The following is a 25,434-nucleotide window of genomic DNA, read 5'->3' on the forward strand; positions in this document are numbered from 1 at the left end:
AGACGCGGCTGACTGCTGCAGGCTGACGGCCTGCCTCGGCGAAGAGCACTAAGAAGAGGGAGTGGGGGGGAGCCCTGGCCGACAGGCCTGGTGTGCGGCCGGGGATGCGAGCTTGTAGTGCCGGGCGACTGACCCTCCTCTGGCCAGGGGGACCTTCGGCTGCCTGGGCGGCTGCAGAGGGGCAAAGGGCGGCAGGGGTTCGGAGGGAGCCACGCCGGGGCGGCGGCGCAAAAGGAGAGGCGAGCAAAAGCCTGCAGCTATTCCCAGGCGGTCTCCCATCCAAGTACTAACCAGGCCCCTCCCTGCTTAGCTCCCGAGATCAGAGGAGATCGGGCGCGTTCAGGGTGGTATGGCCGTAGACGCTGGGACCCGGCTCCCCGCGCCCCAAGAGCCTGCTCCCGGCCTGCCTCTGACCGCGCGCCGTGCTGCTGGGCCGCTAGGGTGGCGAGCACGTCTGCCTGAGCGCCTGCCGCCCGCTCCCCGCCTCCTCCGGACGCCGCTGGTGTGGGCGACGGGCTACTCCTGGCCAGCAGCGAGGCCCCTTCGCGCCCCCCAGTGACTCCACGGGCCTCTGTCACTTCCCTGACTGTGACATATGTCTGGGCGCCCTGGCATCCTGGGCCTCCCCAGGCCCCGAAGGGCATTCACCCCGCCCCCCTACCCCAACCCCTCTCATCTCCCCCCAGCCCCACAACCGCACACCCCCCTTGCTGCTGTGCTGTCCCCACCTCTCACGGCCACCGAGGGGGTCGCAGGGTCCTCTCAGTCCCCTCCGGCCCTAGGGACGTGCAACCCAGGCCCTGGCCCTGACCGGACCCATCCACAGGCCCAAAGCCAGGGAGAGCCACCCGCGCCACCAGGGTGCAGCATCTCCAGTCTGCAGCCACCCTTCATCACAAGCCTTCAGTCTGGGCCCTGGAACCCTCGTCAGCGACCGGAGCCCCGCCCGATGTCCGGTCCCTTCACTGGCTACACGTCACCTCTCCTGACCCAGGGAGGTGAGAGAGAGGATGAGAGAAGGCCAGAGACGGAGCAAGAGAGAGGCGGAGAGAGACAGACGGGGACTGTGGGGACAGACTCGCAGAGAGCACTCTCCAGGCTCTGGGCCTCGCGTGGAGGGGTGCTGCTTGGGGGCTGCATGGTCATCAGCTGTGACCGCTTGGCCATCAGCTGTTGCCAGTTGGCCACTGGCCACCGGAGGAGCTGCGGTGGCCAAGCTAGGAAGCGCGGATGGTGGACTGCAAATTGCAGAGGGGCGCGGATTGCAGTGGGCCCGCTTGGCGGGTCGACGGGCGGTGTGTCGGTGGGTTGGCAGAGAAGCGGCCGACAGGTTGGGGATCGGGCGGCTCCGGCTTGCCGTGTCTCCGAGCCAGCCGCCCGTGAGACATAGTGCTATGAGCCCCCTATCCGTGGCTCTGTTGGTGTTCCCTCTTGGCCTCGCCATATCCTGCGTTCTTGTGCGAGCAGAGGGACCAGAGTCCCCGCAGGACAGGGACCGACAGAGAGAACGGGAGGAGGAGTAAGAGGGAGCGAGATGGAAATATGCTCGTATATGTACATGTATGTATCTAGACATACAGAGAGACATGGACAGAGACAGAGAAAGAGGGGGCTGGCACGCGGGGAGAGAGCTCCTGAGCCAGAGCCAGAGCCCAACAGGCACGTCACAGAGCCAGAGAGACATGGGGTGGGGGAGGGGGGAGGGACGCACAAGCGGGCACACGGACTGGGACAGACGCACTGACGCTGCTTTGAAGTGGCAGCTTCTCAACCGAAGTGTGGTCATGCCCGTGGCTGGGCTCCACTAAGGAGGCAGTGCCCGGGCATTGAAAGTCACCCTTGAAGCCCCCGGGCCGGGCGGGAGGGCCAGTGGGCTCCGAGCCCCGCCCAGGAACCCCCCGCCCCGCGGGAGGAGAGTGGCAGCCCACAGGCACCCTGGTTGAGAGTGTTGTGTGCCTGCGTGCCTGCACTTCCCCTTGTGGTGGTCTCTCCTGGAGTCCGAGGGCGTGCGGTGTGTTGGGGTGCTCCTCCCTCAGTCCCCTGCTTTGTCCCGGCACTTTGTACCCTGTGTGTTGGGGCCACTGCGGGAAGGGAGGGTTCCTGGCTCTTGTGGGCGATGGGAGGGGGCGCGCGGGGGTGTGGGGAGAGGTGCCTGCCGGCGGAGACACAGGCTCGGCTAACTGCTGCTGGCTGACTGCCTGCCTCAGCGAAGAGGACTAAGAAGAGGGTGTGGGGGTGAGCCCTGGCCGACGGGCCTGGTGTGCGGCCGGGGCTGCCAGCTTGTAGCGCCGGGTGGCTGACCGGCCTCTGGCCAGGGGGACCTTCGGCTGGATGGGCGGCTGCAGAGGGGCAAGGGGCGGCAGGGGTTCGGAGGGAGCCACGCAGGGGCGGCGGCGCAAAAGGAGAGGCGAGCAAAAGCCTACAGGTATTCCCAGGCGGTCTCCCATCCAAGCACTAACCAGGCCCCTCCCTGCTTAGCTCCCGAGATCAGAGGAGATCTGGCGCGTTCAGGGTGGTATGGTCATAGACGATGGGACTCGGCTCCCCGCGCGCCAAGAGCCTGCTCCCGGCCTGCCTCGTGAGCGCCCGCCATGCAGATGCGCGGCTCCGGTGGCGAGCATCGACCCGCTGGCCGGCTCTGCCAGCACCGCGTCCCCCCCCCCCAGTCCGGCTCCCCGCCTCTTCCGAATGCCCCTGGCGTGGGCGGCGGGCTACTCCTGGCCGGCAGCGAGGCCCCTTCGCGCCACCCGAGGCTCCATGGGACACTGCCACTTCCCTGATGGTGCCAGAAGTCGTGGAACTCTGGCATCCTGGGACTCCCCGGACCCAGACCGCCATACACCCCGCCCCCCTACCGCCACCAGGTTTACCAACAACCGCACCCCCAAGGCTGGGGGAGGCCTGCACCAGCAGGCAACCCTGGGCTTGGGAGTTGTGGGAGGACCCCGCGGCGGCGGCTTGGGCGGCTGCGGAGGGGGGGGCTGCGGCAGCGGGGGACGCGGCGGAGGCGAGGGAGGGTGGGGAGGTAGGCGATGGCAACCGCGAGGATGGCGCCAGGGCGGCGATGGCGGTGGCGACAATGGGGGCTTTGACGGTGGGCGCTGGGGCACGGGGGTCGATGGCGGCGGCGGCGGCGTCGGCGGCGGCGGCGGGGGCGGAGGAGGCCGGGAGAGCAGAGGCGGGAGATTGAGGGAGTATGGCGATGGTGGCGGCGGCGGGCCTGGGGCGGGGGCGGGGGAGATGGCGGTGCAGGAGGCGGGGAGAGCAGAGGAGGGAGATTGAGGGAGTGCGGCAATGGCGGCGGCGGGGGTGGGGAGCGCGGTGCTGGCTGCCGAGGGGGGGAGAGCAGAGGAGGGAGTTTGAGGGAGTACGGCGATGGCGGCAGCGGGGGCGGGGAGGGGGCGAGGGCAGCGCTGGCGGAGGGGGTGGGGAGCGCGGTGATCGCGGCGGCGGCGGCGCGGGAGGGTTGCGAGGTCGGCGATGGAGGCGGCGGCAGCGTTGGGGGCTGTGTCGGCGGGCGCTGGGCGCGGGGAGGGTTGGCGCCGGCGGCGGCGGTAGCGGGGAAGAGGGCGGTGCTGGCGGCGGAGGACGGGAGAGCAGAGGCGGGAGATTGAAGCAGTACAGCGATGGCGGTGGCAAGGGCGGGGGCAGGGGTGAGGTCAGCGCTGGAGGGGGGTGTGGAGATCGCGGTGATGGCGGCGGATTTGGCGGTGGCGGCGGGGGCGAGGGCAGCGCTGTTGGCGGTGGCGGCGATCGAAGGTCGGCGAAGGGATCGAGATGACAGCCTCCGGGACTGAAGAGGACTGAGAAGAGGGTGTGCGGGGCAGCCCTGGCCGACGGGCCTGGTGTGCGGCCGGGGCTGCCAGCTTGTAGTGCCTGGCGGCTAACCCTCTGCTGGTCAGGGGGACCTTCGGCTGGCTGGGCGGCTGCAGAGAGGCAAGGGGCGGCAGGGGTTCGGAGGGAGCCACGCCGGGGCCGCGGCGCAAAAGGAGAGGCGAGCAAAAGCCTGCAGCTATTCCCAGGCGGTCTCCCATCCAAGTACTAACCAGGCCCCTCCCTGCTTAGCTCCCGAGATCAGACGAGATCTGGCGCGTGCAGGGTGGTGTGGCCTTAGGCGCTGGGACCCGGCTCCCGGCACTCCAAGAGCCTGCTCCCGACCTGCTTCTGAGCGCACGCCATGCTGCTGGGCCGCTCGGGTGGCGAGCATGTCTGCCCGAGCGCCTCCCGCCAGCTCCCCGCCTCCTCCAGACGCCGCTGGTGTGGGCGACGGGCTCCTCCTGGCCCGCAGCGAGGCCCCTTCGCGCCCCCCAGTGGCTCTAACGGGCCTCTGTCAGTTCCCTGACTGTGACATATGTCTGGGCGCCCTGGCATCCTGGGCCTCCCCAGGCCCCGAAGGGCATTCACCCCGCCCCCCTACCCCAACCCCTCTCATCTCCCCCCAGCCCCACAACCGCACACCCCCCTTGCTGCTGTGCTGTCCCCACCTCTCAGGGCCACCGAGGGGGTCGCAGGGTCCTCTCAGTCCCCTCCACCCTAGGGACGTGCAACCCAGGCCCTGGCCCTGGCCGGCCCCACCCACTGGCCCAAAGCCAGGGAGAGCCACCCGCCACCAGGGGGCAGCACCTCCAGTCTGCCGCCACCCTTCCTCACACAGCCTTCTTTCTGGGTTCTCGCCCCTCGTCAGCGACCGGCGTCCCGCCCGATCACTGTTCACTTCACTGGCTACACGTCACCTCTCCTGACCCAGGGAGGTGAGAGAGAGGATGAGAGAAGGCCAGAGACGGAGCAAGAGAGAGGCGGAGAGAGACAGACGGGGACTGTGGGGACAGACTCGCAGAGAGCACTCTCCAGGCTCTGGGCCTCGCGTGGAGGGGTGCTGCGTGCGGGCTGCATGGATATCAGCTGTGACCGCTTGGCCATCAGCTGTTGCCAGTTGGCCACTGGCCACCGGAGGAGCTGCGGTGGCCAAGCTAGGAAGCGCGGATTGTGGACTGCAAATTGCAGAGGGGCGCGGACTGCAGTTGGCCGGCTTGGTGGGTCGGTAGGTTGGTGGGTCTGTTGGTTGGCAGAGAATCGGCCGGCAGGCTGGGGATCGGGCGGCTCCGGCTTGCCGAGTCTCCGAGCCAGCCGCCCGTGAGACATGGTGCTATGAGCCCCCTATCCGTGGTCTGTTGGTGTTCCCTCTTGGCCTCGCCAAATCCTGCATTCTTGTGCGGGCAGAGGGGCTAGAGTCCCCGCAGGACAGGGACAGACAGACAGAACGGGAGGAGGAGTAAGAGGGAGCGAGATGGAAATATGCTCGTATATGTACATGTATGTATCTAGACATACAGAGAGACATGGACAGAGACAGAGAAAGAGGGGGCTGGCACGCGGGGAGAGAGCTCCTGAGCCAGAGCCAGAGCCCAACAGGCACGTCACAGAGCCCGACGGATATGGGGTGGGGGAGGGTGTGAGGGACGCACAGGCGGGCACACGGACTGTTACAGACGCACTGAGGCTGTGTTGAAGTGGCAGCTCCTCCACCGGAGTGTGGTCGTGCCCGGGGCTGGGCTCCGCTAAGGAGGCATTGCCCTGGCGTTGGCAGTCACCATTGAAGCCTCCGGGGCGGGCCGCCAGGGTCTCCGGAGGGCCTGTGGTCTCTGAGCCCCGCCCAGGCACCCGCCCGCGGGAGGAGAGAGGCAGCCCCCAGGCACCCTGGTTGTGAGGGTTGTGCGCCTGCGTGCCTGCTCTGCCCTTGTGGTGGTCTCCCCCGGAGTCGATGGCGCGTGGTGTGTTGGGGTGCTGCTCCCGCCGTCCCCTGGTTTGTCCCGGCTCTTTGTGCCCTGTGTTTCAGGGACACCGTTGCCGGCGGGAAGGGAGGGCTCCTGGCTCTTGTGGGAGACGGGAGGGGACGCGCGGGGGTGTGGGGCGAGGTGCCTGCCAGCGGAGACAGAAGACTCCGGTGGGGCGGGGCGGGTGGGCGTCCCGTTTGCCCGAGGACACGCCGATCCTGTGTGTCGGGTCCCGGGGGCAGGCGCAGGGATGGGCGTGCCCTGGGCTCGGGCCGAGGTGCAAAGCACCGGCACGTCCTGGGATGGAGAGAGCCTGGTGGAGGCCTGCGCCGGCAGGCAGCCCTGGGCTTGGGCGTTGGGGGTTGCGGCGGCGGCAGGGTCGGGGAGCGAGAGGGAGCCCTGCGATGGCGGTGGCGGCGGCGGCGGCGACCGAGACGCGGCTGACTGCTGCAGGCTGACGGCCTGCCTCGGCGAAGAGCACTAAGAAGAGGGAGTGGGGGGGAGCCCTGGCCGACAGGCCTGGTGTGCGGCCGGGGATGCGAGCTTGTAGTGCCGGGCGACTGACCCTCCTCTGGCCAGGGGGACCTTCGGCTGCCTGGGCGGCTGCAGAGGGGCAAAGGGCGGCAGGGGTTCGGAGGGAGCCACGCCGGGGCGGCGGCGCAAAAGGAGAGGCGAGCAAAAGCCTGCAGCTATTCCCAGGCGGTCTCCCATCCAAGTACTAACCAGGCCCCTCCCTGCTTAGCTCCCGAGATCAGAGGAGATCGGGCGCGTTCAGGGTGGTATGGCCGTAGACGCTGGGACCCGGCTCCCCGCGCCCCAAGAGCCTGCTCCCGGCCTGCCTCTGACCGCGCGCCGTGCTGCTGGGCCGCTAGGGTGGCGAGCACGTCTGCCCGAGCGCCTGCCGCCCGCTCCCCGCCTCCTCCGGACGCCGCTGGTGTGGGCGACGGGCTACTCCTGGCCCGCAGCGAGGCCCCTTCGCGCCCCCCAGTGGCTCCACGGGCCTCTGTCACTTCCCTGACTGTGACATATGTCTGGGCGCCCTGGCATCCTGGGCCTCCCCAGGCCCCGAAGGGCTTTCACCCCGCCCCCCTACCCCAACCCCTCTCATCTCCCCCCAGCCCCACAACCGCACACCCCCCTTGCTGCTGTGCTGTCCCCACCTCTCAGGGCCACCGAGGGGGTCGCAGGGTCCTCTCAGTCCCCTCCGGCCCTAGGGACGTGCAACCCAGGCCCTGGCCCTGACCGGACCCATCCACAGGCCCAAAGCCAGGGAGAGCCACCCGCGCCACCAGGGTGCAGCATCTCCAGTCTGCAGCCACCCTTCGTCACAAGCCTTCAGTCTGGGCCCTGGAACCCTCGTCAGCGACCGGAGCCCCGCCCGATGTCCGGTCCCTTCACTGGCTACACGTCACCTCTCCTGACCCAGGGAGGTGAGAGAGAGGATGAGAGAAGGCCAGAGACGGAGCAAGAGAGAGGCGGAGAGAGACAGACGGGGACTGTGGGGACAGACTCGCAGAGAGCACTCTCCAGGCTCTGGGCCTCGCGTGGAGGGGTGCTGCTTGGGGGCTGCATGGTCATCAGCTGTGACCGCTTGGCCATCAGCTGTTGCCAGTTGGCCACTGGCCACCGGAGGAGCTGCGGTGGCCAAGCTAGGAAGCGCGGATGGTGGACTGCAAATTGCAGAGGGGCGCGGATTGCAGTGGGCCCGCTTGGCGGGTCGACGGGCGGTGTGTCGGTGGGTTGGCAGAGAAGCGGCCGACAGGTTGGGGATCGGGCGGCTCCGGCTTGCCGTGTCTCCGAGCCAGCCGCCCGTGAGACATAGTGCTATGAGCCCCCTATCCGTGGCTCTGTTGGTGTTCCCTCTTGGCCTCGCCATATCCTGCGTTCTTGTGCGAGCAGAGGGACCAGAGTCCCCGCAGGACAGGGACCGACAGAGAGAACGGGAGGAGGAGTAAGAGGGAGCGAGATGGAAATATGCTCGTATATGTACATGTATGTATCTAGACATACAGAGAGACATGGACAGAGACAGAGAAAGAGGGGGCTGGCACGCGGGGAGAGAGCTCCTGAGCCAGAGCCAGAGCCCAACAGGCACGTCACAGAGCCAGAGAGACATGGGGTGGGGGAGGGGGGAGGGACGCACAAGAGGGCACACGGACTGGGACAGACGCACTGACGCTGCTTTGAAGTGGCAGCTTCTCAACCGAAGTGTGGTCATGCCCGTGGCTGGGCTCCACTAAGGAGGCAGTGCCCGGGCATTGAAAGTCACCCTTGAAGCCCCCGGGCCGGGCGGGAGGGCCAGTGGGCTCCGAGCCCCGCCCAGGAACCCCCCGCCCCGCGGGAGGAGAGTGGCAGCCCACAGGCACCCTGGTTGAGAGTGTTGTGTGCCTGCGTGCCTGCACTTCCCCTTGTGGTGGTCTCTCCTGGAGTCCGAGGGCGTGCGGTGTGTTGGGGTGCTCCTCCCTCAGTCCCCTGCTTTGTCCCGGCACTTTGTACCCTGTGTGTTGGGGCCACTGCGGGAAGGGAGGGTTCCTGGCTCTTGTGGGCGATGGGAGGGGGCGCGCGGGGGTGTGGGGAGAGGTGCCTGCCGGCGGAGACACAGGCTCGGCTAACTGCTGCTGGCTGACTGCCTGCCTCAGCGAAGAGGACTAAGAAGAGGGTGTGGGGGTGAGCCCTGGCCGACGGGCCTGGTGTGCGGCCGGGGCTGCCAGCTTGTAGCGCCGGGTGGCTGACCGGCCTCTGGCCAGGGGGACCTTCGGCTGGATGGGCGGCTGCAGAGGGGCAAGGGGCGGCAGGGGTTCGGAGGGAGCCACGCAGGGGCGGCGGCGCAAAAGGAGAGGCGAGCAAAAGCCTACAGGTATTCCCAGGCGGTCTCCCATCCAAGCACTAACCAGGCCCCTCCCTGCTTAGCTCCCGAGATCAGAGGAGATCTGGCGCGTTCAGGGTGGTATGGTCATAGACGATGGGACTCGGCTCCCCGCGCGCCAAGAGCCTGCTCCCGGCCTGCCTCGTGAGCGCCCGCCATGCAGATGCGCGGCTCCGGTGGCGAGCATCGACCCGCTGGCCGGCTCTGCCAGCACCGCGTCCCCCCCCCCCAGTCCGGCTCCCCGCCTCTTCCGAATGCCCCTGGCGTGGGCGGCGGGCTACTCCTGGCCGGCAGCGAGGCCCCTTCGCGCCACCCGAGGCTCCATGGGACACTGCCACTTCCCTGATGGTGCCAGAAGTCGTGGAACTCTGGCATCCTGGGACTCCCCGGACCCAGACCGCCATACACCCCGCCCCCCTACCGCCACCAGGTTTACCAACAACCGCACCCCCAAGGCTGGGGGAGGCCTGCACCAGCAGGCAACCCTGGGCTTGGGAGTTGTGGGAGGACCCCGCGGCGGCGGCTTGGGCGGCTGCGGAGGGGGGGGCTGCGGCAGCGGGGGACGCGGCGGAGGCGAGGGAGGGTGGGGAGGTAGGCGATGGCAACCGCGAGGATGGCGCCAGGGCGGCCATGGCGGTGGCGACAATGGGGGCTTTGACGGTGGGCGCTGGGGCACGGGGGTCGATGGCGGCGGCGGCGGCGTCGGCGGCGGCGGCGGGGGCGGAGGAGGCCGGGAGAGCAGAGGCGGGAGATTGAGGGAGTATGGCGATGGTGGCGGCGGCGGGCCTGGGGCGGGGGCGGGGGAGATGGCGGTGCAGGAGGCGGGGAGAGCAGAGGAGGGAGATTGAGGGAGTGCGGCAATGGCGGCGGCGGGGGTGGGGAGCGCGGTGCTGGCTGCCGAGGGGGGGAGAGCAGAGGAGGGAGTTTGAGGGAGTACGGCGATGGCGGCAGCGGGGGCGGGGAGGGGGCGAGGGCAGCGCTGGCGGAGGGGGTGGGGAGCGCGGTGATCGCGGCGGCGGCGGCGCGGGAGGGTTGCGAGGTCGGCGATGGAGGCGGCGGCAGCGTTGGGGGCTGTGTCGGCGGGCGCTGGGCGCGGGGAGGGTTGGCGCCGGCGGCGGCGGTAGCGGGGAAGAGGGCGGTGCTGGCGGCGGAGGACGGGAGAGCAGAGGCGGGAGATTGAAGCAGTACAGCGATGGCGGTGGCAAGGGCGGGGGCAGGGGTGAGGTCAGCGCTGGAGGGGGGTGTGGAGATCGCGGTGATGGCGGCGGATTTGGCGGTGGCGGCGGGGGCGAGGGCAGCGCTGTTGGCGGTGGCGGCGATCGAAGGTCGGCGAAGGGATCGAGATGACAGCCTCCGGGACTGAAGAGGACTGAGAAGAGGGTGTGCGGGGGAGCCCTGGCCGACGGGCCTGGTGTGCGGCCGGGGCTGCCAGCTTGTAGTGCCTGGCGGCTAACCCTCTGCTGGTCAGGGGGACCTTCGGCTGGCTGGGCGGCTGCAGAGAGGCAAGGGGCGGCAGGGGTTCGGAGGGAGCCACGCCGGGGCCGCGGCGCAAAAGGAGAGGCGAGCAAAAGCCTGCAGCTATTCCCAGGCGGTCTCCCATCCAAGTACTAACCAGGCCCCTCCCTGCTTAGCTCCCGAGATCAGACGAGATCTGGCGCGTGCAGGGTGGTGTGGCCTTAGGCGCTGGGACCCGGCTCCCGGCACTCCAAGAGCCTGCTCCCGACCTGCTTCTGAGCGCACGCCATGCTGCTGGGCCGCTCGGGTGGCGAGCATGTCTGCCCGAGCGCCTCCCGCCAGCTCCCCGCCTCCTCCAGACGCCGCTGGTGTGGGCGACGGGCTCCTCCTGGCCCGCAGCGAGGCCCCTTCGCGCCCCCCAGTGGCTCTAACGGGCCTCTGTCAGTTCCCTGACTGTGACATATGTCTGGGCGCCCTGGCATCCTGGGCCTCCCCAGGCCCCGAAGGGCATTCACCCCGCCCCCCTACCCCAACCCCTCTCATCTCCCCCCAGCCCCACAACCGCACACCCCCCTTGCTGCTGTGCTGTCCCCACCTCTCAGGGCCACCGAGGGGGTCGCAGGGTCCTCTCAGTCCCCTCCACCCTAGGGACGTGCAACCCAGGCCCTGGCCCTGGCCGGCCCCACCCACTGGCCCAAAGCCAGGGAGAGCCACCCGCCACCAGGGGGCAGCACCTCCAGTCTGCCGCCACCCTTCCTCACACAGCCTTCTTTCTGGGTTCTCGCCCCTCGTCAGCGACCGGCGTCCCGCCCGATCACTGTTCACTTCACTGGCTACACGTCACCTCTCCTGACCCAGGGAGGTGAGAGAGAGGATGAGAGAAGGCCAGAGACGGAGCAAGAGAGAGGCGGAGAGAGACAGACGGGGACTGTGGGGACAGACTCGCAGAGAGCACTCTCCAGGCTCTGGGCCTCGCGTGGAGGGGTGCTGCGTGCGGGCTGCATGGATATCAGCTGTGACCGCTTGGCCATCAGCTGTTGCCAGTTGGCCACTGGCCACCGGAGGAGCTGCGGTGGCCAAGCTAGGAAGCGCGGATTGTGGACTGCAAATTGCAGAGGGGCGCGGACTGCAGTTGGCCGGCTTGGTGGGTCGGTAGGTTGGTGGGTCTGTTGGTTGGCAGAGAATCGGCCGGCAGGCTGGGGATCGGGCGGCTCCGGCTTGCCGAGTCTCCGAGCCAGCCGCCCGTGAGACATGGTGCTATGAGCCCCCTATCCGTGGTCTGTTGGTGTTCCCTCTTGGCCTCGCCAAATCCTGCATTCTTGTGCGGGCAGAGGGGCTAGAGTCCCCGCAGGACAGGGACAGACAGACAGAACGGGAGGAGGAGTAAGAGGGAGCGAGATGGAAATATGCTCGTATATGTACATGTATGTATCTAGACATACAGAGAGACATGGACAGAGACAGAGAAAGAGGGGGCTGGCACGCGGGGAGAGAGCTCCTGAGCCAGAGCCAGAGCCCAACAGGCACGTCACAGAGCCCGACGGATATGGGGTGGGGGAGGGTGTGAGGGACGCACAGGCGGGCACACGGACTGTTACAGACGCACTGAGGCTGTGTTGAAGTGGCAGCTCCTCCACCGGAGTGTGGTCGTGCCCGGGGCTGGGCTCCGCTAAGGAGGCATTGCCCTGGCGTTGGCAGTCACCATTGAAGCCTCCGGGGCGGGCCGCCAGGGTCTCCGGAGGGCCTGTGGTCTCTGAGCCCCGCCCAGGCACCCGCCCGCGGGAGGAGAGAGGCAGCCCCCAGGCACCCTGGTTGTGAGGGTTGTGCGCCTGCGTGCCTGCTCTGCCCTTGTGGTGGTCTCCCCCGGAGTCGATGGCGCGTGGTGTGTTGGGGTGCTGCTCCCGCCGTCCCCTGGTTTGTCCCGGCTCTTTGTGCCCTGTGTTTCAGGGACACCGTTGCCGGCGGGAAGGGAGGGCTCCTGGCTCTTGTGGGAGACGGGAGGGGACGCGCGGGGGTGTGGGGCGAGGTGCCTGCCAGCGGAGACAGAAGACTCCGGTGGGGCGGGGCGGGTGGGCGTCCCGTTTGCCCGAGGACACGCCGATCCTGTGTGTCGGGTCCCGGGGGCAGGCGCAGGGATGGGCGTGCCCTGGGCTCGGGCCGAGGTGCAAAGCACCGGCACGTCCTGGGATGGAGAGAGCCTGGTGGAGGCCTGCGCCGGCAGGCAGCCCTGGGCTTGGGCGTTGGGGGTTGCGGCGGCGGCAGGGTCGGGGAGCGAGAGGGAGCCCTGCGATGGCGGTGGCGGCGGCGGCGGCGACCGAGACGCGGCTGACTGCTGCAGGCTGACGGCCTGCCTCGGCGAAGAGCACTAAGAAGAGGGAGTGGGGGGGAGCCCTGGCCGACAGGCCTGGTGTGCGGCCGGGGATGCGAGCTTGTAGTGCCGGGCGACTGACCCTCCTCTGGCCAGGGGGACCTTCGGCTGCCTGGGCGGCTGCAGAGGGGCAAAGGGCGGCAGGGGTTCGGAGGGAGCCACGCCGGGGCGGCGGCGCAAAAGGAGAGGCGAGCAAAAGCCTGCAGCTATTCCCAGGCGGTCTCCCATCCAAGTACTAACCAGGCCCCTCCCTGCTTAGCTCCCGAGATCAGAGGAGATCGGGCGCGTTCAGGGTGGTATGGCCGTAGACGCTGGGACCCGGCTCCCCGCGCCCCAAGAGCCTGCTCCCGGCCTGCCTCTGACCGCGCGCCGTGCTGCTGGGCCGCTAGGGTGGCGAGCACGTCTGCCCGAGCGCCTGCCGCCCGCTCCCCGCCTCCTCCGGACGCCGCTGGTGTGGGCGACGGGCTACTCCTGGCCCGCAGCGAGGCCCCTTCGCGCCCCCCAGTGGCTCCACGGGCCTCTGTCACTTCCCTGACTGTGACATATGTCTGGGCGCCCTGGCATCCTGGGCCTCCCCAGGCCCCGAAGGGCTTTCACCCCGCCCCCCTACCCCAACCCCTCTCATCTCCCCCCAGCCCCACAACCGCACACCCCCCTTGCTGCTGTGCTGTCCCCACCTCTCAGGGCCACCGAGGGGGTCGCAGGGTCCTCTCAGTCCCCTCCGGCCCTAGGGACGTGCAACCCAGGCCCTGGCCCTGACCGGACCCATCCACAGGCCCAAAGCCAGGGAGAGCCACCCGCGCCACCAGGGTGCAGCATCTCCAGTCTGCAGCCACCCTTCGTCACAAGCCTTCAGTCTGGGCCCTGGAACCCTCGTCAGCGACCGGAGCCCCGCCCGATGTCCGGTCCCTTCACTGGCTACACGTCACCTCTCCTGACCCAGGGAGGTGAGAGAGAGGATGAGAGAAGGCCAGAGACGGAGCAAGAGAGAGGCGGAGAGAGACAGACGGGGACTGTGGGGACAGACTCGCAGAGAGCACTCTCCAGGCTCTGGGCCTCGCGTGGAGGGGTGCTGCTTGGGGGCTGCATGGTCATCAGCTGTGACCGCTTGGCCATCAGCTGTTGCCAGTTGGCCACTGGCCACCGGAGGAGCTGCGGTGGCCAAGCTAGGAAGCGCGGATGGTGGACTGCAAATTGCAGAGGGGCGCGGATTGCAGTGGGCCCGCTTGGCGGGTCGACGGGCGGTGTGTCGGTGGGTTGGCAGAGAAGCGGCCGACAGGTTGGGGATCGGGCGGCTCCGGCTTGCCGTGTCTCCGAGCCAGCCGCCCGTGAGACATAGTGCTATGAGCCCCCTATCCGTGGCTCTGTTGGTGTTCCCTCTTGGCCTCGCCATATCCTGCGTTCTTGTGCGGGCAGAGGGACCAGAGTCCCCGCAGGACAGGGACCGACAGAGAGAACGGGAGGAGGAGAAAGAGGGAGCGAGATCGAAATATACACCTATATGTACCTGTATGTACCTAGACATACAGAGAGACATGGACAGAGACAGAGAAAGAGGGGGCTGGCACGCGGGGAGAGAGCTCCTGAGCCAGAGCCAGAGCCCAACAGGCACGTCACAGAGCCAGAGAGACATGGGGTGGGGGAGGGGGGAGGGACGCACAAGCGGGCACACGGACTGGGACAGACGCACTGACGCTGCTTTGAAGTGGCAGCTTCTCAACCGAAGTGTGGTCATGCCCGTGGCTGGGCTCCACTAAGGAGGCAGTGCCCGGGCATTGAAAGTCACCCTTGAAGCCCCCGGGCCGGGCGGGAGGGCCAGTGGGCTCCGAGCCCCGCCCAGGAACCCCCCGCCCTGCGGGAGGAGAGTGGCAGCCCACAGGCACCCTGGTTGAGAGTGTTGTGTGCCTGCGTGCCTGCACTTCCCCTTGTGGTGGTCTCTCCTGGAGTCCGAGGGCGTGCGGTGTGTTGGGGTGCTCCTCCCTCAGTCCCCTGCTTTGTCCCGGCTCTTTGTACCCTGTGTGTTGGGGCCACTGCGGGAAGGGAGGGTTCCTGGCTCTTGTGGGCGATGGGAGGGGGCGCGCGGGGGTGTGGGGAGAGGTGCCTGCCGGCGGAGACACAGGCTCGGCTAACTGCTGCTGGCTGACTGCCTGCCTCAGCGAAGAGGACTAAGAAGAGGGTGTGGGGGTGAGCCCTGGCCGACGGGCCTGGTGTGCGGCCGGGGCTGCCAGCTTGTAGCGCCGGGTGGCTGACCGGCCTCTGGCCAGGGGGACCTTCGGCTGGATGGGCGGCTGCAGAGGGGCAAGGGGCGGCAGGGGTTCGGAGGGAGCCACGCAGGGGCGGCGGAGCAAAAGGAGAGGCGAGCAAAAGCCTACAGGTATTCCCAGGCGGTCTCCCATCCAAGCACTAACCAGGCCCCTCCCTGCTTAGCTCCCGAGATCAGAGGAGATCGGGCGCGTTCAGGGTGGTATGGTCATAGACGATGGGACTCGGCTCCCCGCGCGCCAAGAGCCTGCTCCCGGCCTGCCTCGTGAGCGCCCGCCATGCAGATGCGCGGCTCCGGTGGCGAGCATCGACCCGCTGGCCGGCTCTGCCAGCACCGCGTCCCCCCCCCCCAGTCCGGCTCCCCGCCTCTTCCGAATGCCCCTGGCGTGGGCGGCGGGCTACTCCTGGCCGGCAGCGAGGCCCCTTCGCGCCACCCGAGGCTCCATGGGACACTGCCACTTCCCTGATGGTGCCAGAAGTCGTGGAACTCTGGCATCCTGGGACTCCCCGGACCCAGACCGCCATACACCCCGCCCCCCTACCGCCACCAGGTTTACCAACAACCGCACCCCCAAGGCTGGGGGAGGCCTGCACCAGCAGGCAACCCTGGGCTTGGGAGTTGTGGGAGGACCCCGCGGCGGCGGCTTGGGCGGCTGCGGAGGGGGGGGCTGCGGCGGCGGGGGACGCGGCGGAGGCGAGGGAGGGTGGGGAGGTAGGCGATGGCAACCGCGAGGATGGCGCCAGGGCGGCCATGGCGGTGGCGACAATGGGGGCTTTGACGGTGGGCGCTGGGGCACGGGGGTCGATGGCGGCGGCGGCGGCGGCGGCGGCGGCGGCGGGGGCGGAGGAGGCCGGGAGAGCAGAGGCGGGAGATTGAGGGAGTATGGCGATGGTGGCGGCGGCGGGCCTGGGGCGGGGGCGGGGGAGATGGCGGTGCAGGAGGCGGGGAGAGCAGAGGAGGGAGATTGAGGGAGTGCGGCAATGGCGGCGGCGGGGGTGGGGAGCGCGGTGCTGGCGGCCGAGGGGGGGAGAGCAGAGGAGGGAGTTTGAGGGAGTACGGCGATGGCGGCAGCGGGGGCGGGGAGGGGGCGAGGGCAGCGCTGGCGGAGGGGGTGGGGAGCGCGGTGATCGCGGCGGCGGCGGCGCGGGAGGGTTGCGAGGTCGGCGATGGAGGCGGCGGCAGCGTTGGGGGCTGTGTCGGCGGGCGCTGGGCGCGGGGAGGGTTGGCGCCGGCGGCGGCGGTAGCGGGGAAGAGGGCGGTGCTGGCGGCGGAGGAGGGGAGAGCAGAGGCGGGAGATTGAAGCAGTACAGCGATGGCGGTGGCAAGGGCGGGGGCAGGGGTGAGGTCAGCGCTGGAGGGGGGTGTGGAGATCGCGGTGATGGCGGCGGATTTGGCGGTGGCGGCGGGGGCGAGGGCAGCGCTGTTGGCGGGGGCGGCGATCGAAGGTCGGCGAAGGGATCGAGATGACAGCCTCCGGGACTGAAGAGGACTGAGAAGAGGGTGTGCGGGGGAGCCCTGGCCGACGGGCCTGGTGTGCGGCCGGGGCTGCCAGCTTGTAGTGCCTGGCGGCTAACCCTCTGCTGGTCAGGGGGACCTTCGGCTGGCTGGGCGGCTGCAGAGAGGCAAGGGGCGGCAGGGGTTCGGAGGGAGCCACGCCGGGGCCGCGGCGCAAAAGGAGAGGCGAGCAAAAGCCTGCAGCTATTCCCAGGCGGTCTCCCATCCAAGTACTAACCAGGCCCCTCCCTGCTTAGCTCCCGAGATCAGAGGAGATCTGGCGCGTGCAGGGTGGTGTGGCCTTAGGCGCTGGGACCCGGCTCCGGGCACTCCAAGAGCCTGCTCCCGACCTGCTTCTGAGCGCCCGCCATGCTGCTGGGCCGCTCGGGTGGCGAGCATGTCTGCCCGAGCGCCTCCCGCCAGCTCCCCGCCTCCTCCAGACGCCGCTGGTGTGGGCGACGGGCTCCTCCTGGCCCGCAGCGAGGCCCCTTCGCGCCCCCCAGTGGCTCTAACGGGCCTCTGTCAGTTCCCTGACTGTGACATATGTCTGGGCGCCCTGGCATCCTGGGCCTCCCCAGGCCCCGAAGGGCTTTTACCCCGCCCCCCTACCCCAACCCCTCTCATCTCCCCCCAGCCCCACAACCGCACACCCCCCTTGCTGCTGTGTTGTCCCCACCTCTCAGGGCCACCGAGGGGGTCGCAGGGTCCTCTCAGTCCCCTCCACCCTAGGGACGTGCAACCCAGGCCCTGGCCCTGGCCGGCCCCACCCACTGGCCCAAAGCCAGGGAGAGCCACCCGCCACCAGGGGGCAGCACCTCCAGTCTGCCGCCACCCTTCCTCACACAGCCTTCTTTCTGGGTTCTCGCCCCTCGTCAGCGACCGGCGTCCCGCCCGATCACTGTTCACTTCACTGGCTACACGTCACCTCTCCTGACCCAGGGAGGTGAGAGAGAGGATGAGAGAAGGCCAGAGACGGAGCAAGAGAGAGGCGGAGAGAGACAGACGGGGACTGTGGGGACAGACTCGCAGAGAGCACTCTCCAGGCTCTGGGCCTCGCGTGGAGGGGTGCTGCGTGCGGGCTGCATGGATATCAGCTGTGACCGCTTGGCCATCAGCTGTTGCCAGTTGGCCATTGGCCACCGGCAGAGCTGCGGTGGCCAAGCTAGGAAGCGCGGATTGTGGACTGCAAATTGCAGAGGGGCGCGGACTGCAGTTGGCCGGCTTGGTGGGTCGGTAGGTTGGTGGGTCTGTTGGTTGGCAGAGAATCGGCCGGCAGGCTGGGGATCGGGCGGCTCCGGCTTGCCGAGTCTCCGAGCCAGCCGCCCGTGAGACATGGTGCTATGAGCCCCCTATCCGTGGTCTGTTGGTGTTCCCTCTTGGCCTCGCCAAATCCTGCATTCTTGTGCGGGCAGAGGGGCTAGAGTCCCCGCAGGACAGGGACAGACAGACAGAACGGGAGGAGGAGTAAGAGGGAGCGAGATGGAAATATGCTCGTATATGTACATGTATGTATCTAGACATACAGAGAGACATGGACAGAGACAGAGAAAGAGGGGGCTGGCACGCGGGGAGAGAGCTCCTGAGCCAGAGCCAGAGCCCAACAGGCACGTCACAGAGCCCGACGGATATGGGGTGGGGGAGGGTGTGAGGGACGCACAGGCGGGCACACGGACTGTTACAGACGCACTGAGGCTGTGTTGAAGTGGCAGCTCCTCCACCGGAGTGTGGTCGTGCCCGGGGCTGGGCTCCGCTAAGGAGGCATTGCCCTGGCGTTGGCAGTCACCATTGCAGCCTCCGGGGCGGGCCGCCAGGGTCTCCGGAGGGCCTGTGGTCTCTGAGCCCCGCCCAGGCACCCGCCCGCGGGAGGAGAGAGGCAGCCCCCAGGCACCCTGGTTGTGAGGGTTGTGCGCCTGCGTGCCTGCTCTGCCCTTGTGGTGGTCTCCCCCGGAGTCGATGGCGCGTGGTGTGTTGGGGTGCTGCTCCCGCCGTCCCCTGGTTTGTCCCGGCTCTTTGTGCCCTGTGTTTCAGGGACACCGTTGCCGGCGGGAAGGGAGGGCTCCTGGCTCTTGTGGGAGACGGGAGGGGACGCGCGGGGGTGTGGGGCGAGGTGCCTGCCAGCGGAGACAGAAGACTCCGGTGGGGCGGGGCGGGTGGGCGTCCCGTTTGCCCGAGGACACGCCGATCCTGTGTGTCGGGTCCCGGGGGCAGGCGCAGGGATGGGCGTGCCCTGGGCTCGGGCCGAGGTGCAAAGCACCGGCACGTCCTGGGATGGAGAGAGCCTGGTGGAGGCCTGCGCCGGCAGGCAGCCCTGGGCTTGGGCGTTGGGGGTTGCGGCGGCGGCAGGGTCGGGGAGCGAGAGGGAGCCCTGCGATGGCGGTGGCGGCGGCGGCGGCGACCGAGACGCGGCTGACTGCTGCAGGCTGACGGCCTGCCTCGGCGAAGAGCACTAAGAAGAGGGAGTGGGGGGGAGCCCTGGCCGACAGGCCTGGTGTGCGGCCGGGGATGCGAGCTTGTAGTGCCGGGCGACTGACCCTCCTCTGGCCAGGGGGACCTTCGGCTGCCTGGGCGGCTGCAGAGGGGCAAAGGGCGGCAGGGGTTCGGAGGGAGCCACGCCGGGGCGGCGGCGCAAAAGGAGAGGCGAGCAAAAGCCTGCAGCTATTCCCAGGCGGTCTCCCATCCAAGTACTAACCAGGCCCCTCCCTGCTTAGCTCCCGAGATCAGAGGAGATCGGGCGCGTTCAGGGTGGTATGGCCGTAGACGCTGGGACCCGGCTCCCCGCGCCCCAAGAGCCTGCTCCCGGCCTGCCTCTGACCGCGCGCCGTGCTGCTGGGCCGCTAGGGTGGCGAGCACGTCTGCCCGAGCGCCTGCCGCCCGCTCCCCGCCTCCTCCGGACGCCGCTGGTGTGGGCGACGGGCTACTCCTGGCCAGCAGCGAGGCCCCTTCGCGCCCCCCAGTGGCTCCACGGGCCTCTGTCACTTCCCTGACTGTGACATATGTCTGGGCGCCCTGGCATCCTGGGCCTCCCCAGGCCCCGAAGGGCTTTCACCCCGCCCCCCTACCCCAACCCCTCTCATCTCCCCCCAGCCCCACAACCGCACACCCCCCTTGCTGCTGTGCTGTCCCCACCTCTCAGGGCCACCGAGGGGGTCGCAGGGTCCTCTCAGTCCCCTCCGGCCCTAGGGACGTGCAACCCAGGCCCTGGCCCTGACCGGACCCATCCACAGGCCCAAAGCCAGGGAGAGCCACCCGCGCCACCAGGGTGCAGCATCTCCAGTCTGCAGCCACCCTTCGTCACAAGCCTTCAGTCTGGGCCCTGGAACCCTCGTCAGCGACCGGAGCCCCGCCCGATGTCCGGTCCCTTCACTGGCTACACGTCACCTCTCCTGACCCAGGGAGGTGAGAGAGAGGATGAGAGAAGGCCAGAGACGGAGCAAGAGAGAGGCGGAGAGAGACAGACGGGGACTGTGGGGACAGACTCGCAGAGAGCACTCTCCAGGCTCTGGGCCTCGCGTGGAGGGGTGCTGCTTGGGGGCTGCATGGTCATCAGCTGTGACCGCTTGGCCATCAGCTGTTGCCAGTTGGCCACTGGCCACCGGAGGAGCTGCGGTGGCCAAGCTAGGAAGCGCGGATGGTGGACTGCAAATTGCAGAGGGGCGCGGATTGCAGTGGGCCCGCTTGGCGGGTCGACGGGCGGTGTGTCGGTGGGTTGGCAGAGAAGCGGCCGACAGGTTGGGGATCGGGCGGCTCCGGCTTGCCGTGTCTCCGAGCCAGCCGCCCGTGAGACATAGTGCTATGAGCCCCCTATCCGTGGCTCTGTTGGTGTTCCCTCTTGGCCTCGCCATATCCTGCGTTCTTGTGCGGGCAGAGGGACCAGAGTCCCCGCAGGACAGGGACCGACAGAGAGAACGGGAGGAGGAGAAAGAGGGAGCGAGATCGAAATATACACCTATATGTACCTGTATGTACCTAGACATACAGAGAGACATGGACAGAGACAGAGAAAGAGGGGGCTGGCACGCGGGGAGAGAGCTCCTGAGCCAGAGCCAGAGCCCAACAGGCACGTCACAGAGCCAGAGAGACATGGGGTGGGGGAGGGGGGAGGGACGCACAAGCGGGCACACGGACTGGGACAGACGCACTGACGCTGCTTTGAAGTGGCAGCTTCTCAACCGAAGTGTGGTCATGCCCGTGGCTGGGCTCCACTAAGGAGGCAGTGCCCGGGCATTGAAAGTCACCCTTGAAGCCCCCGGGCCGGGCGGGAGGGCCAGTGGGCTCCGAGCCCCGCCCAGGAACCCCCCGCCCCGCGGGAGGAGAGTGGCAGCCCACAGGCACCCTGGTTGAGAGTGTTGTGTGCCTGCGTGCCTGCACTTCCCCTTGTGGTGGTCTCTCCTGGAGTCCGAGGGCGTGCGGTGTGTTGGGGTGCTCCTCCCTCAGTCCCCTGCTTTGTCCCGGCACTTTGTACCCTGTGTGTTGGGGCCACTGCGGGAAGGGAGGGTTCCTGGCTCTTGTGGGCGATGGGAGGGGGCGCGCGGGGGTGTGGGGAGAGGTGCCTGCCGGCGGAGACACAGGCTCGGCTAACTGCTGCTGGCTGACTGCCTGCCTCAGCGAAGAGGACTAAGAAGAGGGTGTGGGGGTGAGCCCTGGCCGACGGGCCTGGTGTGCGGCCGGGGCTGCCAGCTTGTAGCGCCGGGTGGCTGACCGGCCTCTGGCCAGGGGGACCTTCGGCTGGATGGGCGGCTGCAGAGGGGCAAGGGGCGGCAGGGGTTCGGAGGGAGCCACGCAGGGGCGGCGGCGCAAAAGGAGAGGCGAGCAAAAGCCTACAGGTATTCCCAGGCGGTCTCCCATCCAAGCACTAACCAGGCCCCTCCCTGCTTAGCTCCCGAGATCAGAGGAGATCGGGCGCGTTCAGGGTGGTATGGTCATAGACGATGGGACTCGGCTCCCCGCGCGCCAAGAGCCTGCTCCCGGCCTGCCTCGTGAGCGCCCGCCATGCAGATGCGCGGCTCCGGTGGCGAGCATCGACCCGCTGGCCGGCTCTGCCAGCACCGCGTCCCCCCCCCCAGTCCGGCTCCCCGCCTCTTCCGAATGCCCCTGGCGTGGGCGGCGGGCTACTCCTGGCCGGCAGCGAGGCCCCTTCGCGCCACCCGAGGCTCCATGGGACACTGCCACTTCCCTGATGGTGCCAGAAGTCGTGGAACTCTGGCATCTTGGGACTCCCCGGACCCAGACCGCCATACACCCCGCCCCCCTACCGCCACCAGGTTTACCAACAACCGCACCCCCAAGGCTGGGGGACGCCTGCACCAGCAGGCAACCCTGGGCTTGGGAGTTGTGGGAGGACCCCGCGGCGGCGGCTTGGGCGGCTGCGGAGGGGGGGGCTGCGGCGGCGGGGGACGCGGCGGAGGCGAGGGAGGGTGGGGAGGTAGGCGATGGCAACCGCGAGGATGGCGCCAGGGCGGCCATGGCGGTGGCGACAATGGGGGCTTTGACGGTGGGCGCTGGGGCACGGGGGTCGATGGCGGCGGCGGCGGCGTCGGCGGCGGCGGCGGGGGCGGAGGAGGCCGGGAGAGCAGAGGCGGGAGATTGAGGGAGTATGGCGATGGTGGCGGCGGCGGGCCTGGGGCGGGGGCGGGGGAGATGGCGGTGCAGGAGGCGGGGAGAGCAGAGGAGGGAGATTGAGGGAGTGCGGCAATGGCGGCGGCGGGGGCGGGGGTGGGGAAGAGGGCAGCGCTGGCGGCGGGGATGGGGAGCGCGGTGCTGGCGGCCGAGGGGGAGAGAGCAGAGGAGGGAGTTTGAGGGAGTACGGCGATGGCGGCAGCGGGGGCGGGGAGGGGGCGAGGGCAGCGCTGGCGGAGGGGGTGGGGAGCGCGGTGATCGCGGCGGCGGCGGCGGGAGAAGCGGGGGCTGATCGCGAGCAGCGATGGCGGCGGCGGCGGCGGCGGCGTCGGCTGCGGCGCGGGAGGGTTGCGAGGTCGGCGATGGAGGCGGCGGCAGCGTTGGGGGCTGTGTCGGCGGGCGCTGGGCGCGGGGAGGGTTGGCGCCGGCGGCGGCGGTAGCGGGGAAGAGGGCGGTGCTGGCGGCGGAGGAGGGGAGAGCAGAGGCGGGAGATTGAAGCACTACAGCGATGGCGGTGGCGAGGGCGGGGGCAGGGGTGAGGTCAGCGCTGGAGGGGGGTGTGGGGAGCGCGGTGATGGCGGCGGATTTGGCGGTGGCGGCGGGGGCGAGGGCAGCGCTGTTGGCGGTGGCGGCGATCGAAGGTCGGCGAAGGGATCGAGATGACAGCCTCCGGGACTGAAGAGGACTGAGAAGAGGGTGTGCGGGGCAGCCCTGGCCGAGCGGCCTGGTGTGCGGCCGGGGCTGCCAGCTTGTAGTGCCTGGCGGCTAACCCTCTGCTGGTCAGGGGGACCTTCGGCTGGCTGGGCGGCTGCAGAGAGGCAAGGGGCGGCAGGGGTTCGGAGGGAGCCACACCGGGGCCGCGGCGCAAAAGGAGAGGCGAGCAAAAGCCTGCAGCTATTCCCAGGCGGTCTCCCATCCAAGTACTAACCAGGCCCCTCCCTGCTTAGCTCCCGAGATCAGACGAGATCTGGTGCGTGCAGGGTGGTGTGGCCTTAGGCGCTGGGACCCGGCTCCCGGCACTCCAAGAGCCTGCTCCCGACCTGCTTCTGAGCGCACGCCATGCTGCTGGGCCGCTCGGGTGGCGAGCATGTCTGCCCGAGCGCCTCCCGCCAGCTCCCCGCCTCCTCCAGACGCCGCTGGTGTGGGCGACGGGCTCCTCCTGGCCCGCAGCGAGGCCCCTTCGCGCCCCCCAGTGGCTCTAACGGGCCTCTGTCAGTTCCCTGACTGTGACATATGTCTGGGCGCCCTGGCATCCTGGGCCTCCCCAGGCCCCGAAGGGCTTTCACCCCGCCCCCCTACCCCAACCCCTCTCATCTCCCCCCAGCCCCACAACCGCACACCCCCCTTGCTGCTGTGCTGTCCCCACCTCTCAGGGCCACCGAGGGGGTCGCAGGGTCGTCTCAGTCCCCTCCGGCCCTAGGGACGTGCAACCCAGGCCCTGGCCCTGACCGGACCCATCCACAGGCCCAAAGCCAGGGAGAGCCACCCGCGCCACCAGGGTGCAGCATCTCCAGTCTGCAGCCACCCTTCGTCACAAGCCTTCAGTCTGGGCCCTGGAACCCTCGTCAGCGACCGGAGCCCCGCCCGATGTCCGGTCCCTTCACTGGCTACACGTCACCTCTCCTGACCCAGGGAGGTGAGAGAGAGGATGAGAGAAGGCCAGAGACGGAGCAAGAGAGAGGCGGAGAGAGACAGACGGGGACTGTGGGGACAGACTCGCAGAGAGCACTCTCCAGGCTCTGGGCCTCGCGTGGAGGGGTGCTGCTTGGGGGCTGCATGGTCATCAGCTGTGACCGCTTGGCCATCAGCTGTTGCCAGTTGGCCACTGGCCACCGGAGGAGCTGCGGTGGCCAAGCTAGGAAGCGCGGATGGTGGACTGCAAATTGCAGAGGGGCGCGGATTGCAGTGGGCCCGCTTGGCGGGTCGACGGGCGGTGTGTCGGTGGGTTGGCAGAGAAGCGGCCGACAGGTTGGGGATCGGGCGGCTCCGGCTTGCCGTGTCTCCGAGCCAGCCGCCCGTGAGACATAGTGCTATGAGCCCCCTATCCGTGGCTCTGTTGGTGTTCCCTCTTGGCCTCGCCATATCCTGCGTTCTTGTGCGGGCAGAGGGACCAGAGTCCCCGCAGGACAGGGACCGACAGAGAGAACGGGAGGAGGAGAAAGAGGGAGCGAGATCGAAATATACACCTATATGTACCTGTATGTACCTAGACATACAGAGAGACATGGACAGAGACAGAGAAAGAGGGGGCTGGCACGCGGGGAGAGAGCTCCTGAGCCAGAGCCAGAGCCCAACAGGCACGTCACAGAGCCAGAGAGACATGGGGTGGGGGAGGGGGGAGGGACGCACAAGCGGGCACACGGACTGGGACAGACGCACTGACGCTGCTTTGAAGTGGCAGCTTCTCAACCGAAGTGTGGTCATGCCCGTGGCTGGGCTCCACTAAGGAGGCAGTGCCCGGGCATTGAAAGTCACCCTTGAAGCCCCCGGGCCGGGCGGGAGGGCCAGTGGGCTCCGAGCCCCGCCCAGGAACCCCCCGCCCCGCGGGAGGAGAGTGGCAGCCCACAGGCACCCTGGTTGAGAGTGTTGTGTGCCTGCGTGCCTGCACTTCCCCTTGTGGTGGTCTCTCCTGGAGTCCGAGGGCGTGCGGTGTGTTGGGGTGCTCCTCCCTCAGTCCCCTGCTTTGTCCCGGCTCTTTGTACCCTGTGTGTTGGGGCCACTGCGGGAAGGGAGGGTTCCTGGCTCTTGTGGGCGATGGGAGGGGGCGCGCGGGGGTGTGGGGAGAGGTGCCTGCCGGCGGAGACACAGGCTCGGCTAACTGCTGCTGGCTGACTGCCTGCCTCAGCGAAGAGGACTAAGAAGAGGGTGTGGGGGTGAGCCCTGGCCGACGGGCCTGGTGTGCGGCCGGGGCTGCCAGCTTGTAGCGCCGGGTGGCTGACCGGCCTCTGGCCAGGGGGACCTTCGGCTGGATGGGCGGCTGCAGAGGGGCAAGGGGCGGCAGGGGTTCGGAGGGAGCCACGCAGGGGCGGCGGCGCAAAAGGAGAGGCGAGCAAAAGCCTACAGGTATTCCCAGGCGGTCTCCCATCCAAGCACTAACCAGGCCCCTCCCTGCTTAGCTCCCGAGATCAGAGGAGATCGGGCGCGTTCAGGGTGGTATGGTCATAGACGATGGGACTCGGCTCCCCGCGCGCCAAGAGCCTGCTCCCGGCCTGCCTCGTGAGCGCCCGCCATGCAGATGCGCGGCTCCGGTGGCGAGCATCGACCCGCTGGCCGGCTCTGCCAGCACCGCGTCCCCCCCCCCAGTCCGGCTCCCCGCCTCTTCCGAATGCCCCTGGCGTGGGCGGCGGGCTACTCCTGGCCGGCAGCGAGGCCCCTTCGCGCCACCCGAGGCTCCATGGGACACTGCCACTTCCCTGATGGTGCCAGAAGTCGTGGAACTCTGGCATCCTGGGACTCCCCGGACCCAGACCGCCATACACCCCGCCCCCCTACCGCCACCAGGTTTACCAACAACCGCACCCCCAAGGCTGGGGGAGGCCTGCACCAGCAGGCAACCCTGGGCTTGGGAGTTGTGGGAGGACCCCGCGGCGGCGGCTTG

The 25,434-nt window shown here is 69.0% G+C and overlaps 10 pseudogenes; all 10 read right to left on the reverse strand.

Annotated features, from left to right (window-relative positions):
• Positions 1–241: 241 nt before the first annotated feature.
• On the reverse strand, positions 242–361 carry LOC148757211 (5S ribosomal RNA; annotated as a pseudogene).
• Positions 362–3,996: 3,635 nt separating this feature from the next.
• LOC148757212 (5S ribosomal RNA) lies at positions 3,997–4,116 on the reverse strand (annotated as a pseudogene).
• Positions 4,117–6,447: 2,331 nt separating this feature from the next.
• On the reverse strand, positions 6,448–6,567 carry LOC148757213 (5S ribosomal RNA; annotated as a pseudogene).
• A 3,635-nt stretch (positions 6,568–10,202) lies between these two features.
• Positions 10,203–10,322, reverse strand: LOC148757214 (5S ribosomal RNA; annotated as a pseudogene).
• Positions 10,323–12,653: 2,331 nt separating this feature from the next.
• Positions 12,654–12,773, reverse strand: LOC148757215 (5S ribosomal RNA; annotated as a pseudogene).
• A 2,049-nt stretch (positions 12,774–14,822) lies between these two features.
• LOC148757216 (5S ribosomal RNA) lies at positions 14,823–14,941 on the reverse strand (annotated as a pseudogene).
• A 3,918-nt stretch (positions 14,942–18,859) lies between these two features.
• On the reverse strand, positions 18,860–18,979 carry LOC148757217 (5S ribosomal RNA; annotated as a pseudogene).
• Positions 18,980–21,028: 2,049 nt separating this feature from the next.
• Positions 21,029–21,147, reverse strand: LOC148757218 (5S ribosomal RNA; annotated as a pseudogene).
• A 1,567-nt stretch (positions 21,148–22,714) lies between these two features.
• LOC148757219 (5S ribosomal RNA) lies at positions 22,715–22,834 on the reverse strand (annotated as a pseudogene).
• Positions 22,835–24,884: 2,050 nt separating this feature from the next.
• Positions 24,885–25,003, reverse strand: LOC148757220 (5S ribosomal RNA; annotated as a pseudogene).
• Between the last annotated feature and the right edge of the window lie 431 nt (positions 25,004–25,434).

The sequence above is a fragment of the Rhinolophus sinicus genome, chromosome 9 (assembly GCF_057876585.1).
Source record: "Rhinolophus sinicus isolate RSI-liver-muscle chromosome 9, RSI-T2T, whole genome shotgun sequence".
Taxonomy (NCBI): Eukaryota; Metazoa; Chordata; class Mammalia; order Chiroptera; family Rhinolophidae; genus Rhinolophus; species Rhinolophus sinicus.